This window comes from Choloepus didactylus, chromosome 3 (genome assembly GCF_015220235.1).
Source record: "Choloepus didactylus isolate mChoDid1 chromosome 3, mChoDid1.pri, whole genome shotgun sequence".
NCBI lineage: Eukaryota > Metazoa > Chordata > Mammalia > Pilosa > Megalonychidae > Choloepus > Choloepus didactylus.
This window is the reverse complement of record NC_051309.1, coordinates 93,927,664-93,945,772: the sequence shown is the minus strand read 5'-3', so window position 1 is coordinate 93,945,772 and position 18,109 is coordinate 93,927,664. Positions and strand designations below refer to the sequence as shown.

The 18,109-nt window shown below is 38.0% G+C and overlaps 1 protein-coding gene and 1 pseudogene across 5 annotated transcripts in view; one reads left to right on the top strand and one right to left on the bottom strand.

Annotated features, from left to right (window-relative positions):
* KLHL8 (kelch like family member 8) overlaps positions 1-18,109 on the top strand; it is a 125,827-nt gene that overhangs the window by 25,332 nt on the left and 82,386 nt on the right. The gene's annotated exons all lie outside the window — the stretch shown is intronic.
* On the bottom strand, positions 11,532-16,167 carry LOC119529624 (annotated as a pseudogene).

Below are 18,109 nucleotides of genomic sequence, written 5' to 3'. Positions count from 1 at the left end.
ACCATTTTACATTCCGATCGGCAATATATGAGTGTCCCTGTGTCTTCACACCTGATATTACTTTATTTTGCTGCTCAAAGCATGTACCACATTGTCTTGATTATTGTAGCTTTATTAAGTTTTAAAATCAAGTGTGGTGATTTCTCAAACCTTAATATGGTTCAAAATTACTATTTCTTTTGCCTTTTCGTATGAATTTTAGACTTTGCTTGTCTATAGCCACAAAAAAATCCTGTGACTTTTATTGGAATTGCTTCAAATCTGTAGATGACTTTGCAGAGAATCAGCGTTTACTATGTTGAGTTTTCGAATCCATGAACTTGTTATATCTTTCCATTTATTTCATTTTTAAATTTCTTTCGTCAGTGTTTTGTAGCTTTCAGCATACAGCTCCTGTTTTGTTAGATTTATACCTAACTACATCGTTTTTCTTGAGCCATTGTGATTGGTATTGCCTTTTTAGTTAACATTTCAAATTGTGCATTGCTAATATATAGACATTTGATTTTTGTTTAAGGAACTTGTGTTTTCTGACCTTGCTAATTACTTATTAGTTCTAGGTGTTATTTTTGTTTTCACATAGACAATAATGTCTGAATAGAGGCAGTTTTCTTTCTTTCCAATCTGTGTGCCTTTAATTACTTTTTCTTGCCTTATTTTATTAGAGAGACTTTCCAGTATGCTGTGGAAGAAGAGTGGTGAGAGTGGACATCCTTGTCTTGATCCTGATGTTGGTGGGAGATCACTCAGTCTTGTACCATTAAGTATGATGTTAGCTGTGGGTTTTTTGTAGATGTTCTTTATGGGTTGAAGACATTCCCTTCTCTTCCTACTGAGATTTTTTTTTAATCATAAATGGAATTTGAATTTTCATATGATTTTCTGAATTAATATGATCATGTGGTTTTTCTTCATTAGATTTTTAATATAGTAAATTATATTGCTTGATTTTTGAATATTGGAGCAGCTTGCTTTTTGGGATATACGTTACTTAGTCATTAAGATTATTCTTTTTATATTTTGCTGGATTCTACTTCTTAATATTTCATTGAGGTTTTTTATGTCTGTGTTGATGAGGCATATTGGTTTGCAGCTTTTTTTTTTTTTAATTTTTACTGTCATTGTCTGGTTTTGGTAGCAGGGTAATACTGGTCTCTTAAAATGAGTTGTGAAGTATTCCCTCTTCTATTTTCTCAAAGAAATCTTGTAGAATCTATGATGTTTTTTATTTGTATGTTTGGTAGAATTTGCAAATGAAACCATCTGGTGTTGGAGATTGCTTTTTTTTCATTTTTTTTTATTGTGGAATATAACATATATACATAAAAATGATAACTTTCAAACTGCGATTTAACAGATAGCTATAGAGCAAATTTCAAAGAATGTTCCTTCTAGATAAACTAATACCCTAGCAACTAAGAACAAAATTATATAAAAATTCAGTATTTGTAATCCTTCGTTAAATTTTATCTTGTCTTGTTACCACTTCCTCTAGTTTAATTCCTTTCCCGAACTTCAGGGATGTCTAGGCAGTGACCACTCTAACTTCTTCAGGGGTATTAAAATGGGAAAGGGGGACACATATGGTTGATGTTCTTGAAGAGGCTGTTACCTCTGGGTTTTGGAACTTATCTGGCATAGGAGACTTGGGAGGATTTAAGTTTCTGAAAAATAAACTTAGTCAGTGAAACTTTTTATAGAGTCTGAGGGACCAGAGTATTCTTTAGGGTTTTCGGGACGACTGTTGATTTGGGCTTGTCATGCTGTGGCCATTTGGCATATCTAGCTGAAGCTTGCTTAGGAGTAAACTCCAGGGCAGCCTCTCTACTCTGAAATCTCTTAGCCACTGAAAGGTTATTTTGTTGCCTTTCTTTCCCCACTTTCGGTCAAAAAGGCATTCTCAATCCTTTGATGCCACGTCAGGCTCCTTCCTGGGATCCGTGTCCCACATCACCAGGGAGACTCACTCACCTGGGAGTCCTGTCCCACCTTGGGGGGAGGATGATGAATTTCCAGAGTTGGGCTTAGAGAGAGAAATGCCACATTTGAGCAATGAAAGGGGTTCTCTGGAGGCATATTTATGACTCCTGGGCATAATTGTAAGTGGGTTTTACCTCCCCTTTACAGACCTAAGTTTCACAAGAGCAAGCCTCAAGATCAAGGGCTTTACTTATTAGGTAGGGGGTTCCTAATTTCACATAACATATGTTCTATCCAAGATAAACAATCACTGTCTCACATTATCTTCACTTAGTTGTACACATCATCATCGCTCTCCATTTTAAACAATTCTCATGACCCCAAACATCCCAAAGCTCTTAATTATTTATCCCTAGTATATGCGTGGTACTTGTAAGGTATTTCCATTAATTATGGTCCCTGATATGCAATATGTAGTTTTTTCCATATACCACTCTGTTGTTAACTCTTTGTACCAGTGTTATACCTTAGAAGTGTATGACGCAAGCACTTACTTATATTTGTAGTGCTAATCTGTGGAATACATGCCTTTAAACAATCCCTTTCACTCATGTTCACCTTTAATGTGGCACTGATACTTACAATCCCATTACTGAAAATCATCACTCCAATCCACTCCCATACATTTAAATTGACGCTCATTAACACATCTGAACATATTAAGTTATCATTCCCCCTGCACTAGCTTCTGTCAATCTCTAGGTTCCCTATGTTCTACATTATAAGACACTGATTTTACATTGTTCAGGGAGTTCATAGTAGTGATAACATACAGTATCTCTCCTTTTGTGTATGCCTTATTTTACTCAGCATTATATCTTCAAGGTTCATCCATGTTGCCGTATGTTTCAGGACTTTGTTCCTTCTTACTGCTGCATAGTATTCCATCGTATGTATATACCACATATTGTTTATCCACTCGTCTGTTGAAGGCCACTTGAATTATTCCCATCTCTTGGCAATTGTGGACAATGCTGCTGTGGGCATCGGTGTGCAAATGTCTGTTCATGTCACTGCTTTCATATCTTCTGGGTATATACCAAGAAGTGGAATTGCTGGATCATAGGGCAACTCTATATCTCGTTTTCTGAGGAACTGCCAAACTGTCTTCCACAGTGGTTGTACCATTATACATTATAATTGTACCATTATATCCCACAAGCAATGAATAAGAGTTCCATTTACTCCACATCCTCTCCAGCATTTGTTGTTTCCTGTTTGCTTAATGGCAGCCATTCTTAGTAGTGTGAGATAATACCTCATTGTGGTTTTGATTTGCATATCCCTAACAGCTAGTGAAGATGAACATTTTTTCATGTGTTTTTTAGCCATTTGTATTTTCTCTTCAGAAAAATGTGTTTTCATATCTTTTGCCCATTTTATAACTGGGCTATTGTTGAGTTGTAGAATTTCTTTTTATATGCAGGATATCAGTCTCTTATCAGATATATGGTTTCCAAATATTTTTTCCCATTGCGTTGGCTGCCTTTTCACCTTTTTGATAAAGTTTTTTGGGGCACAGAAGCTTTTGATTTTGAGGAGTTCCCATTTATTTGTTTTCTTTTGTTGGGTGTAAGGTCTAAGAAGCTACCTCCTATTACTAAGTCTTGAAGATGTTTCCCTATATTATCTTCTAAGAGTTTTATGGTGCTGTCTCTTATATTGAGGTCTTCAATTCACTTTGAGTTAATTTTTGTATATGGTGTGAGGTAGGGGTCCTCTTTCATTCTTTTGGCTATGGATATCCAGTTCTCCCAGCCTCATTTGTTGAAGAGACTGTTCTGTCCCCGTTCAGTGGATTTGGGGGCCTTATAAAAAATCGGTTGACCATAGGTCTGGGGATCTGTCTCTGAACTCTCAATTCAATTCCATTGATAAATATGTCCATCTTTGTGCCAATACCATGCTGTTTTGACCATTGTGGCTTTATAGTAGGTCTTAAAGTCAGGAAGTATAAGTTCTCCCACTTTGTTCTTCTTTTTTAAGATGTTTTTGGCAATTCAAGGTCTCCTTCCCTTCCAAATAAATTTGATAACTAGCTTTTCCAAGTTTGTAAGGTAGGTTGTTGGAATTTGGATTGGGATTATGTTGAATCTGTAGATCAGTTTGGGTAGAATTGACATCTTAACAATATTTAGTCTTCCTATCCATGAGCATGGAATATTTTTCCACCTGTTTAGGTCCTTTTTTATTTCTTTTAGTAAAATTTTGTAATTTTCCTTGTATTGGTCTTTTACATCCTTGGTTAAGTTTATTCCTAGGTACTTGGTTTTTTTGGTTGCTATTGTAAATGTAGTTTTTTTCTTGATTACCTGTTCAGTTAGGTCATTACTAGTGTTTAGGAGCATTACTGACTTATGGCATTAAGCTTGGATCCCGGCACTCTGCTGAATTTGTTTATTAGCTCACATAGCTTTGTTGTTGATTTCTCAGAATTTTCCAATTTGGATACCTTTTATTTCTTTATCTAGGCAAATTGCTCTGGCTAGAACTTCTAACACACTGTTGAATAATATTGGTGACAGCGGGCATCCTTGTCTCGTTCCCAATCTTAGGGGGAAGGCTTTCGGTCTCTCACCATTGAGTAGTATGCTGGCTGTGGGTTTTTCATATATGCCCTTTATCATATTGAGGAAGTTCCCTTAATTTCCTACCTTTTGAAATGTTCTTATCAAAAAGGGATGCTGAATTCTTTCAAATGCTTTTTCAGTGTCTTATCAAGATGATCATTTGATTTTTCCCTTTTGATTTGTTAATGTGTTGTGTTACATTGATTTTCTTATGCTGAACCACCCTTGCATGCCAAGAATGAACCCCACTTGGTTGTGGTGTATAATTCTTTTAATGTGCCTTTGGATTTGATTTGCAAGTATTTTGTTGAGAATTTTTGCATCTATATTCATTAGGGACTTGGGCCTGTAGTTTTATTTCTTGTAGTATCTTTATCTGGTTTTGGTATTAGATTGATATTAGATTCATAAAATGAGTTTTGAAAGAGTTTGAGCAGGAATGGTGTCAGTTCTTTTTGGAATGTTTGGTAGAATTACCCTGTAAAGCCATCTTGCCCTGGGCTTTTATTTGCAGGTAGATTTTTGATGACTGATTGGATCTCTTTGCTTGTGATTGGTTTGTTGAGGTCTTCTATTTCTTCTTGGGTCAGTCTATGTTTTTCATGTGTTTCCAGGAAATCATCCATTTCCTCTAGGTTGTCTATTTGGTTGGCATACGTTTGTTCATAGTATCCTCTTATGATTTTTTAATTATAGGTTTTTAAAAATTTCTGTAGAATTTTAAATTTCTTTGGGTTCGAAAGTAATGACCCCCTCTCATTTCTGATTTTGTTTATTTGGGTCTTCTCTCTTTTTTTATTTTGTCAGTCTGAGTAAGGGTTTGTCAGTCTTGTTGGTCTCCTCAAAGAGCCAACTTTTGGATTTATTTATTCTTTCTATTGTTGTTTCTCCATTTATTTCTTCTTTATTCTTTGTTGTTTCTTTTCTTCTGCTTACTTTAGTGTTAGTTTGCTGATCATTCTCCGGCCTCTTCAGTTGTTCAGTTAGGTCTTTGGTTTTAGCTCTTTCTTCCTTTTTACATATATGCATTTAGAGCTATAAATTTCCCTCTCGGCACTGCCTTCCCTCATCCCATAGGCTTTGATATGCTATTTTCTATTTTCATTTACCCATTTCTCCTTCAATTTCTGTGACCCATTAGTTGTTTAAGAGTGTGTTATTTAACCTCCATATATTTGTGAAAGATTTTTCTTTGGTCTTACTGATTTCTGATTGCATTCCTTTATGGTCAGAGAATGTACTTCGAGTAATTTCAATCATTTAAATTTATTAAGACTTGTTTTGTGCCCCAGCATATGATCTATCCTGGAGTATGTTCCATGAGTGCTAGAGAAGAATAAATATCCTTGTGCCTTGGGATGTAATGATCTATATATCTGTTAAGTCTAATTCACTTATCACATTGTTTAGGTTATCAGTTTCCTTATTGATCCTCTCTCTGGTTGTTCTATCTGTGGAAGATAGTGGTGTATTTAGTATTCCACTATTATTGTAGAAATGTCTATTGTTCCTTTTAGTTTAGCCAATTTTGTCTCATGTACTTTGGAGTTCCTTGACTAGGTGCATAAGCACTTATGATCATTATTTCTTCTTGGTGAATTTTCCCTTTTATTAATATATAGTGTCCTTCTTTGTCTCTTATTACATCTTTGCATTTAAAGTCTATTTTGTCCGTTATTAGTATTGCAACTCCTACTTTCCTTTGGTTGCAGCTTTCATGGAATATTTTTTTCCATCCTTTCAATTTCAGTCTCTTTGTGTCACCAGGTTTAAGATGAGTCTTTTGTAAGCAGCCTATTGATGGGCCATACTTTTAAATCCATTCTACCAGTCTGTATCTTTTAATTGGAGAGTTTAATCCATTCACATTCAAAGTTATTACTGTGAGGGCAGTTCTTGAACCAGCCATCTTATCCTTTGGTTTTTATTTGTCAGATATATTTTTCCCTCCCCTCTCTTTTTTTCCCCTTTAAGTTACCTTTACTAATATTCTTCAGTTCTGTGCCCTTCTCCGTACCTCGCTCTCCTTTCTTTTTTTCTCAGCCTGTAGAACTCCCTTTAGTATTTCTTGCAGGGCACATCTCTTGTTAACAAATTCTCTCAGCATTTGTTTATCTGCACATTTTAACTTTTCCCTCAAAGGAGAGCTTTGCTGGATAAAGAATTTTTGGCTGGCAATTTTTTCTCTTTTAGAATCTTAAGTATGTCATACCACTGCCTTCTTGCTTCCTTGGTGTCCTCTGAGTAGTCAGTACTTAGTATTATGTGGTTTCCTTGTATGTGGTGAATCGCTTTTCTCTTGCTGCTTTCAAGACCTTCTCCTTGTATTCAGCATTTGACAATATGATTAGTATATGTCTCAGAGTGAGTCTATTTGGATTTATTCTATTGGGAGTTCGTTGGGCTTTGATTTACATATTTATGCCGTTTTGAAGGGTTGGGAACTTTTCCCCAACTAGGTCCTCAAATACTCTTCCTAGCCCTTTTCTCGTCTCCTTCTGGGACACCAGTAATTATTATATTTGAATGCTTCATGCTGTGTTTCATTTCCTTGAGATCCACTTCAAATTTTTTCAATTTTTTTCACCATTAGTTCTTTTGTGTGTTTGCATTCAGTTGTGTGTCCTCTAGTTCACTTATTCTTTCTTCTGTCTCTTCAAATCTGCTGTTGTGTGTCTCTAGTATATTTTTGTTTTATCTACAGTACCCTTTATTTCCATAAGATCTGCTGCCTTCTAATTTACTCTTTAAAATCCTTTTTTATGCTCTTCTAGGTCTTCTTGATGTCCTTTATATCTTTGGCCAACCCTTTGAAGTTGGTTTTTGTTTTTGTTTTTGTTTTAGCTTTATTTTTTTTAATTCATTTTTATTGAGATATATTCACATACCATGCAGTCATACAAAGCCTACATTCAGTTGTTCACAGTACCATTATATACTTGTGTGTTCATCACCAAAATTAATTTTTGAACATTTTCATTACCACTCACACAAAAATAATAAGAATAAATAAAAATTAAAGTGAAAAAGGACAATTAAAGTAAAAAAGAACACTGGCTGCCCCCCCCCCCCCATTTTTCTACTCATTCATCCATACACTGAACAAAGGTGAGTGTGGTCCATATGGCTTTCCCAATCACATTGTCACCCCTCATAAGCTACATTTTTATATAATCATCTTCAAGATTCATGGGTTCTGGGTTGTAGTTTGATAGTTTCAGGTATTTACTGCTAGCTCTTCCAATTCATTAGAACCTAAAAAGCGTTGTCTATATTGTGCATTAGAGTGCCCACCCGAGTGACCTCTTGGCTCCTTTTGGAGTCTCTTAGCCACTGAAACTTATTTCATTTCCTTTCACATCCCCCTTTTGGTTAAGAAGATGTTCTCCATCCAATGATGCCAGGTCTAGATTCCTCCCCAGGAGTCATATGCTATGTTGCCAGGGAGATTCACTCCCCTGGGTGTCAGATCCCACGTAGTGGGGAGGGCAGTGATTTCACCTGCCAAGTTGGCTAAACTAAAGAGAGAGGGCCACATCTGAGCAACAAAGGGGCACTCAGGGGGAGACTCTTAGGCACGATTGTAAGCAGGTTTGTGTGTACCTCTTTGATTAATTGCTCCAGATTCTGTGTCTCCTCTGGCATTTTAATTTGGTCATTTGGCTTGTCCATGTCTACTTGGGTCTTCATATTCTTTGTGATTTTCTGTTGGCTTCAGGACATTTGTTTATCTTGATAAGGTTATTTTGAGATATGCAGGATTGATTTGAGCATTTGTATGTAATTTAACAGAGCTACAGCTTGCTACAGTGCACTGTCCTTGTCCTCCCATATCATATGGCATTCTTGAGCCACCTCTTACTCTAAGCCAGCTTTCCCCCAACTTCTCCTATACCTTGTGTGGGCCCAAACCAGGTGGAAATCCTATCAGTGCACCAGTTCTCATGTACACTGAGGACTACCAACCCTGGGGTGAGGGGTGGGCCCTGTGTAGCAGTGCAGTGAGTCTGCTTAAGGGTGCAGTGAGTCCAGTAATTCCCAGGTTTCTGAGTGGACCACTCTCGAGTTGCAGGGCTGCATTTCTCACCCCCTAGCTTAAATGTACCTCAGACCCTGTCCATGACCCTGTCTCTAGAGCTTCTGTATGTTGCCCTTGCCTCTCTCCTGTGCACACGGTGGACTTCCATGGAGGAAAAGTAAATGTGGTCACCACAAGTCCACTCTATCCTGAGTTCTCTCACTGGGGCTTCTGGCCGTGGGACTGTGAAGGGTTATCTTCCCAGCCAACCGCTGAAATGGGTGCACGGGGTCAAGCTGCTCCCTCCCATGCTTGGCATCTGGCTCCAGCTGCCAGTCCCTGTCAGCGGTCTTGTTCCAACACACTCACCCCTTCTTTTCAGGTGCAGTCTCTCTGCCTCTTCATCCAAGTCCATACTATGCATTGTAGAGTTCCCTCTCCAGCCCATCACACCCTGGAACTGCTGTTCTGGATGATGTGTGCCCTCTCTCTAATTCTGTGCTGTCTGCTGCTGGGACAGTGGAAGTGAAGATTCCATCCTTGAGAGGGTGCTGCACAGGTCCTCTAGGAATTTGTTGGGGCACTTGGGTCTGGAGGGTCCTGGTGTTCGTGTGAGGAGGGACCACTGTTGCTGCCACCACTGCTGCTGCCTGGAGATTGCTTTTTAAACTATGATTTGATTTCTTTAATACTTATAAGAATATTCAGGTTCTCTTTTGGGGAGTTTTGATGGTTTTTGGTTTTTGAGAAATTACTCCATTTCATCTAAGTTTTCAAATTTATGTTTGTGGAGTTTTTCATGGTATTCAACTTACTAACCTTTTAATGCCTGTGGGGCTTGTAGTGATACTCCCTGTTTCATTCCTGATATTGGTGATTTATGTCTTCTCTCTCTTTTTCTTTGTAAATTTTGCTAGATATTTATTAATTCTGTTGATCTTTTCAAAGAACCAGTTTTGATTTTGTTTATATTCTGTTTTCAATTTTATGGATTTCTGCCCTTTTCTCTATTTTTTTTTTTAACTTTACTTATCAAATAGAAAAAACATTTCTGAACAAAACAAAGCAAAACAATGGGAAAAACAAATATCCTGAAATAACTTCATTCCTTCCAATATACTCCTACCATACCAAAAGAAAATTAACAAACCATAGTCACACCTGAGCATTCCCATATCATTAAGATCACCCTCAATATCTTGTCTGTTCTTATTAGATTATTGTTCCGCCTTCACTAGCTGCTATCTATCTCTAGGTCCCCTATATTCTATAATATAAGACTTATTTTGCATTTTTCACAGTTCACATTAGTGGTAACATACAATATCTCTCCTTTTGTGTCTGGCTTATTTTCTTCAGGATTCATCCATGTTGTCATATGTTTCATGACCTTGTTTCTTCTCTTATCTCTATTATTTCCTTTTCTTCTGCTTGCTTTGGGTTTATTTTACTTTTCTTTTTTCTGGTTTCTTAAGGTGGAAGCTTAGCTTATTGATTTAAGACATTTTTCTTTTCCAGTATCATCATTTAATGCTATAAATTTCCCTGTGCACTTTGCCTTAGCTTTATCCCACACATGTGTTTTAAAATTTTTATTGTGGTAATATATATATATATATATATATATATATATATATATATATATAAAACAAAAAATTACTCATTTAAACCATTTTAAGTGTACAATTCAGTGGTATTAATTGCCCTATGCTACTGCCACCAACATCCATTATCAAAAGTTTTTCATCACCCCAAACAGGAACTCTGTATCCATTAAGTGTAACTCCCCACTTCATGTCTTCTCCCCAGCTTCCTGCCTCTGGGTAACCTCTAATCTACTTTCTGTCCCTGTGAATTTGTTTTTCTAAGGTATTTCATATAAGTTGTATCCTACATTATTTGCCCTCTTGTGTCTGGCTTATTTCACTTGGCATAATGTTTTTTTTTGTTTTTATTTTTGTTGTTTTGTTTTGTTAATTTTAAATATTTTATTTTTAAACTGCTACAAATGCTTTATACAATATTTCAACATAAAGTCCCCATAACAGAAATGTAACAAAATGGGAATGATAGTGAAAGAGTTAAAGTGGCACAAATTCACCAAACAAGTATTAAACTACAAATTTTAAGAGGTAGATTACTTTTAAAGTTGCGAACAAAAAACGGTATGAATAAAACCTAGCTGTTTTCAACCAGCTCAGTCTCTAATTTTGCGGGGCATATAAATGCATGGAGAAATGATACTTATATACTGAAGAAAAGGCCAATTTATTGTTTTTACTCTATTAGAGCCTGAAGTGTAAAACCTAGTACATGAATTCATTTCTATTTATGTGTAGACATACATCTATACAGGCCTGTGATTCATCCTGTTCATGAAATATATTACTACATAGTATCTGATAATATAATGTAAATTAGTGCCAGATAATAATCTGAGAGGATAATCTCCATTTGGATATATAAACATGACACTAGAAAAGGCATAAAAAGAGTCCATATCCATTCTGGTTTCCTCTCCATTATGCTGGCAATCTGCTTGTGATAAAAAAACAGGGCAAGAGATAAGCTAAATGCCTGTCTCTCTGTCTGCAATTCATTTAAAAGAAAGGCATCAAGAGCTGGTGTGTGACCAAACATTTAAAAATGAGTGCTTCAGAATCTGTCATCCCTGAAATCTACAACAAACTACTGGTGAAACAGGAGCTTGCTTTGCAAGGTTAAGTTCAAATCATTCTTTTTTCTCTGCTATGTGCTGGAAACAAGGGCCACACTCAGATCTGAGATACAGTCCAAAGACAACAAGCCAGTTCGCCTGGCCCATTCTACAGTGCCCTCCTCTTTGGATCTCAATCACTTGGGAGCCCAGCACAAATGCTGGGCACCACTGAAGAAGCAGATGCCTGACTCTAACCAGGTTACCAAGAAGCCTGTGGCAATCAGTTGTGTGTAATGATTTTTGGGTCTGCTTCAACTGGTCTTGCAAGCTTGGTAGATTTCGTATCCTCTGCCGTGGTGCTTATCCTAAGTTGAGCATGCAATATCTTTATTTAGTCAATTAAGGTTTGTTTTGTTTTGGGGGCTTCTCTATAGGAAGTTCCTGAAGTCCTTCAGCTTCTGCTTGGCACTGCCATCTTCACGCCTGCTTTCATTCGTGTCTGCGGCAGCTGCTAGCTGTAAGCTCCGGGTGATAGGCCCTCCACTCCGTTCTCACAATTTTATGTTGAACCGCTCTGTTTTTTTCTTACTCGCCAAAGTGGATTTGCTCTGTAAAACAACTTTACTTTTCTGTTCTTTCACATGTAAGTTCCAGGATGCTTTGCTCGAGAGCTGAGCAGAATGATTCTTGGCCACGGCTTTGGGTTTTTTCCCCTCAGCATGAGTTATTTTGGCCATTCTTATGGGGCTGGAGTTCCTTAAAGAAGAGGAACTTTGTTTTTTGGACTTAACTGAAGATGCGAATTTGACATTCTGCTTGGACCTGAAGGAGGAAGAGGGCAAAGGGGCTTGTGCCGGGCCTGAGCTGTGAGCTCTGGCCTTGCCCAAAGGAGTCTGCATGCTTTGCATTTTAATCTCTGTATTTGCTGTCCATCTGCGGTGGTTGCTGTTGCTTTTGTCACTATTTGCAGGTGATGAGTGTCCACCTTTCTTGGATGAATAGGAAACCTTTTTTTTGGAAGGGGAAAGAGACTTTTTGGGACAGCTGAAAGCGGCGTGTTTATTCAGGCTTCCAGTGTAAGTGAACTCTCTGTTACAGTAAGGGCAGATGTGAGGGGATGATTCAGAAGCATTTTTTAAGTCTGCCTTCTGCTTTGCAGATTTGTTTTTTTTGAAGGATTGCTTTTTGTACAAGCTGATTTTTTTTCTTCAATGCATTTAATTTGAGCTTATTAGATGACGATTTGCTGAGCTCAACACTGAAGTTCAGTCTTTTGGGTTGTCCTGTTCACCTGAAGGCATTTTTCCCGGAGTTATCTAAAATCACCACACCATTTTTGGGTTGCACAGTTTGTTTCAAAGGTACTGGATTTTTCTTAGGGGTGTACCTCTTCTTGTCACTAGCAGAAGCACATGCCAGGATATGTTTGTGTAGTTCAGGCATGTTGTCAACACCTTTTCCACACTTTGTGCAATGAATGTGGGATGTTGTGTGTGGTGAAATTTGTGGCTGTCGCACCAATACCCATGGGGTTTCGGTGATGGTACTGAAATGGGGGTGGTTTAAAGCTTGGGTAATGCTGATTGAGGCCCAATCGAACATCTGGATCTTTTGTCTTTATTCCAGAAGCCATTATTTTTATGGTCGTGTAGAGTTCTTCGGAGGAATTGTTTAACTCCTCTTCCTCTTTAGAGGTTTCTACAGGATCTTCTAGCAAACTCTGCATATGCTCTACATGGGTCTTGCTGGGATCTGTAAAGTTCTGAGGCCTGAGGGTCCCACTTTCAAACTCCTGGTGTGTGCACACCTCATCTGGGTGGAGATCACGGTGGTGCTGCTGCAAATTGCACAAAAACGCAATTTTTTTTTTTACAAACTGAACAAAGATATTCCCAACTCCATGAAGCAAAAAGCAATGTTCTGACAAATCAGCTTTACCCTTAAACAGCTGCACACAAAATTCACATTTGAAGGGCCATTCCTCAACATGATTAGATAAATATTTGGTTAGATCTTTAATGGAAAGAAAAGGTGATTCACAGACATTGCAAACAAAATTTTTGTTAAATATTTCCTGAACAATATCCTGTTAAACTGAAGACTGGGTCTCTTCCCTGGGTTTCAGATCTGCATTCTCTAATTCCTGCTGTTTGAAAGACATTATGGGGAGAGAAGCTTCCAGATTATCACCAGAGGAAACAAGGATGATACTGCAGAGAGAGGAGGTGGTGAAGGGGAAGAGGATGATGATGAAGGAGAGAATGAAGAGGAAGATGATGAGGAAAGTGTTGGAGGACCAGGTGAAGTAGCAGACATAATAGGCTCCACCGAAGGTGTGGGAGACGGAGAAGGAGACACTGTAGGGGAAAGAACTGGAAGTGGAGACTGCAGTAGCTTTCGAGAGTGGGGAAGGGCATGGATGAGGAGATGCTTCAGAAGAGGAGACTGGAAGAGGTAAAGGAATAGTGGCAAGCAGTGGAGGGGGTGGTGTGGCAACAGTTAACACAGGAGAACAGGGTGGAGGGGAAGAGGGATTTGTTGGGATCGAAAGAGGAGGCAGCTGACCAGAACAAAGGGAAGATGCCTGCAGGGCAAGTGATGGAGGAGAAACATCAGGAGGGGACTCAATAGTAGGGGCAGTAACACTAGAATCAGGACCAAGATCAGGATCTGGTTGGGGATCTAGAGATTTACAAGGATTTGGGCTTCTAGTCACATCTGTAGTATTTTCTTTAGGTAAATCTATGCCCTTGTATTCACTGAGAAGAACTTTCTGGAGCATGCAGGTGTTTGGTTTCTTTTCCTTTATAGCAATACAGGTTAGCTGCACTGAGTGATTTTCTTTGAATTCCTTGCCTTCAGAGTCACTATAGGGCTTTTTATGCACTCTGAGGTCTAGTACAGATTCCCACTGGACCAGAGTCTTGCCTATACCCTCAGTCTTCTGTTTTACACCACTGGATAAATCCAGTGGCTGCTGGTTGCATATATTACTAAAAGTAGAACTGGCTGCCCACTACTTAGATATTTTATATTCTTCAAAACATGGAGGGCTCACAGAAGTTTCTCTCTCATCTCTCCCAGACAAACTCCAAGACGGTGAGTTGCTATGACTTTCTAATTTGGGTTTTTTGGAACTTAGACCTACATCGGTCCACATGGCTTTACCATCACTTTGCTTTCCAAAGTCTCGAAGGGCAGGACTGTGTTGTGGAGAACTGGGAGGAAAGCTGGTCCTCCGCTTAAACCTACTAGAGGTCACAGGTAACATTGATGCGGGGTGGACAGGGGAGGAGGACCTAATTTAGGGATTTCAGTTGCTGAAAGGCCTGCAGGAGGAGGGAGTTTATCCTGGGTTTGAAGAAGTTGTTGGAGCTTTGATGACAAGTAAACGCTTTTCTCTTTATGAAAAGTCACTGCCTCTGTAGTTGATATGCTAAGAGGCAGGCTTAAGGAACACGAGGGTGCTATGGGATCAGAATCTGTTTCAACTTTAATTTTGGGTAATAAAGGAGGACTAGTAGTTCTCCGTTTTTTTGGACTCACAGTTGGTGCTGCTGGAAGGCTCATTTGAAACATCATCTGTTAGAGGGGCTTGTGCGGTCTTTATATTTTGAGTAATTTCCACTGTAACTGGAGTAAGCAGACAATTTATACCATACAGGTCTTCTGAAGTAGATTCCATCTCAATCACATCACAATTACTAGTGCTGTTGTTAGTTTGAATTTTACCATCAATATAGTAATTTAAGTTTTCAGAGATATTACTAGAAATATCCATGATATATATGTCATCTGCCTCCCCTTCCTCCTCTGGTTCTGTGCTTGCTACGTAGACATTCTGGGTGGGCTGGGCCTGCTCTGCTGGAGGTTGTGGCTCTTCGAGAAGACCTCCTTTTCGCCGCACACCTTTGGGAATCAGATGACGTTCGTGAACTCTACACTGATGCCGTCTCATGTTGGTGTGAGTTCCAAAAACCTTTTTACGATATTTGCGTGGATGAAGTTCTTTAACTTCCCCATTCTCTTCCACAACAGAAGAATTTACTATTTCTTGGGAAGCTTTCTCTGAATTCAAGATCAGACAGTCTTGCCCAAGATTGGGAGGATTCGATTCATCTTTTGGAGTAACATTACCTCGAGATACCTTACCATCAGCTAGGTCTTCTGATGGCTGTATTGTTAGACTGGGTTTTCTCTTTAACCCTGCTTCATGGCGACGCTCATGCCTCCTCCTCCTGTTAATCTGTGTGCCAGATGCTTTCCCACAGTATTTGCATTTGAAAGCATGATTGACTGTAGATATATGGATATGCATGTGACGTTCAAGCCCCTGTTTGGTTGTAAACTTCCTTTCACAATGCTGACATGGAAACATAAATGTTTCAAATACATCACCACTGGGTTCTTCTTTCGTTTTGATAACAGATGTTTCTTCGGGAGAGTCTTCGAGATTTTCTTTTGAAATATTTTTTGGTTCTTCTAATAAATCCTCTAGCTTCTCATCACACCTTATTTCCAGCTCTTTCACAGAACCTTCATTTGACACATCAGCTTCTTTCTCCCCCTCTTCTTCCAACTCATCATCTTCATCTCCTTCTTCCTCCTCTTCCTCCAAATCATTAACCTCACAAGGTGCTGCTTTTTCATCTGATTCTGTTGGTGGCTCACAGGCAGGGGGAGAGACTACTAGTTCTGGAAGCACATCCTGACTAACCACTTCCTGAAGAATGGCTATCTGTTCAACAGCTGAAGCTGAAGGCTTCTCTTCCTCTTCTTGTAGGACCTTCTGCAGAATCTCTCATATTTGCAGAGGTAGAATCTGGCCCACTTGACTTCAGTTTTATGTCTTCAGTTTTGTTTCCTTTGTTTTTATTTTCCTGGGATTTTTTCTTCCCTTTCTTGCTTTTTGGGGAGTTCTGCTTGCTCCGGGGGCTGGCTCGCTCCGACATAATGTTTTGAAGGTTAATCCATGTTATAGTATGTATCAGCTCTTCATTCTTTCCTATGGCTGAGTAATATTCTATTGTATATATATATACCACATTTTGTTTATCCATTCATCTGTTGATGGACTCTTGGATTATTTCCACCTTTTAACTATTGAAAATAATGCTCCAGTGAACATTGGTGTATAAGTATCTGTTTGAGTACTGCTTTCAGTTCTTTTGGGTATATACCTAGATATGTGATTTCAGGGTCATATGGTAATTCTATGGTTAGTTTTTTGAGAAACCAGCAAACTATTTTCCACAGTGACTGCACCATTTTACATTCTTACCCAAAATGTTCAAGGGTTCCAATATCTCTGCATCCTTGCCAACACTTGTTATTTTCTGTATTTTAATAATAGTCATCTAGTTGGTGTGAAGTAGTATCTCATGGTGGTTTGATTTCCATTTCCCTAATGGCTAATGATGTTGAGCCTCTTTTCTGTGCTTATTGACCATTTGTGTATCTTCTTTGGAGAAATGTTTGTTCAAGTCCTTTGCCCATTTTTAAACTGAGTTATTTGTCTTTTTATTGTTGAGTTGTAGGAGTTCTTGATATATTCTGGTGTATCCCATGTATTTTGATATGTTGCATTTTCATTTTTGTTTAATTCAAAATGTTTTCTAATTTCTCTTGAGACTTCTTGTTTGCTCCGTGGATTATTTAAAAGCCTGTTATTTAATTTCCAAGTGTATGAAGATTTTTCTCTTTGTTACTTATTTCTAGTTTAATTCCCTTATGGTCAAAAGACATACTTTGTACATAGTAATTTCTTTTAAATTTGTTAATCATTGTTTATTGGCCCAGTATATGGTCTCTCTTGGAAAACGCTCTGTGTGCATTTGAAAAGAATGTGTATTCTGCTATTGTAGGGAGGAGTGTTCTAGAAATGTCAGTTAGAACCAGTTGTTAGATGGTCCTCTGTTCTTTTATATTGTTGATGATTCTCTGTAAACTAGTTCTGTCTGTTACTGAGAGAGGAATGTTGAAGTCTCTTAACTATAATTGTGGATTTATCTATTTCTCCTTTCTGTTCTGTCAGTTTTCACTTTCTGTAATTTGAAGCTCTTTTGTGCATACACATACATGATTATTATGTTCTTGGTGAATTGACCCTTTTATTATTAAGTAATGTCTTCTTATCATTGGTAATTTTCTTTGTTTTGAAGTTGGTTGTCTGATATTAATATAGCCACTTCAGTTCTCTTTTGGTTACTGTTAGCATGGTGTATCTTGTTTTTCCTCTTTTAATTTTAACCTGTTTGTTCTTTACATGTAAAGTGGGTTTTTCTTGTAAGCAACTCATAGTTTGGTCTTGTGTGTTTTTTTTTTTTGTTTGTTTTGTTTTTTTATCCAATTTGACAGTCTCTGCCTCTTTTCTAAAGCCTTTATTTCGAGTTAATTGTAGATTCATTTGTAGTTATAAGAAATAATAAAGAACTCTTTTATATCCTTCACCCATTTTCCCCTAAGATTAACACTTGCGTAACTATAGTATAAAATCGCAATCAGGAAATTGATATTGATACAATTCACTGAGCTTATCAGATTTCACCTGTCTCACATGCAGTCATTAGTTTGCATGTATTTAGTTCTTGGCAGTTTTATCACACATGTAGATTCATGTGACCACCACCACAGCCAAGTCCCATTACGAGAATATTGCCTATTACCCTTTTGTAACCACATCCACTCCCTCCTGTTATCCTTCCCTAACCTTCAGCAACCACTTATCTGTTCTCCGTCTCTATAATTTTGTCATTTCAAGAATGTTATCCAAATGGAATCATACAGTGTATAACCTTTTGAGAATGCTTTTTCTCATTCAGGACGATTTCTTTGAGATGGATCTAGGTTGTTGCATAATGAATAGCCTATTCCTTTTCATTT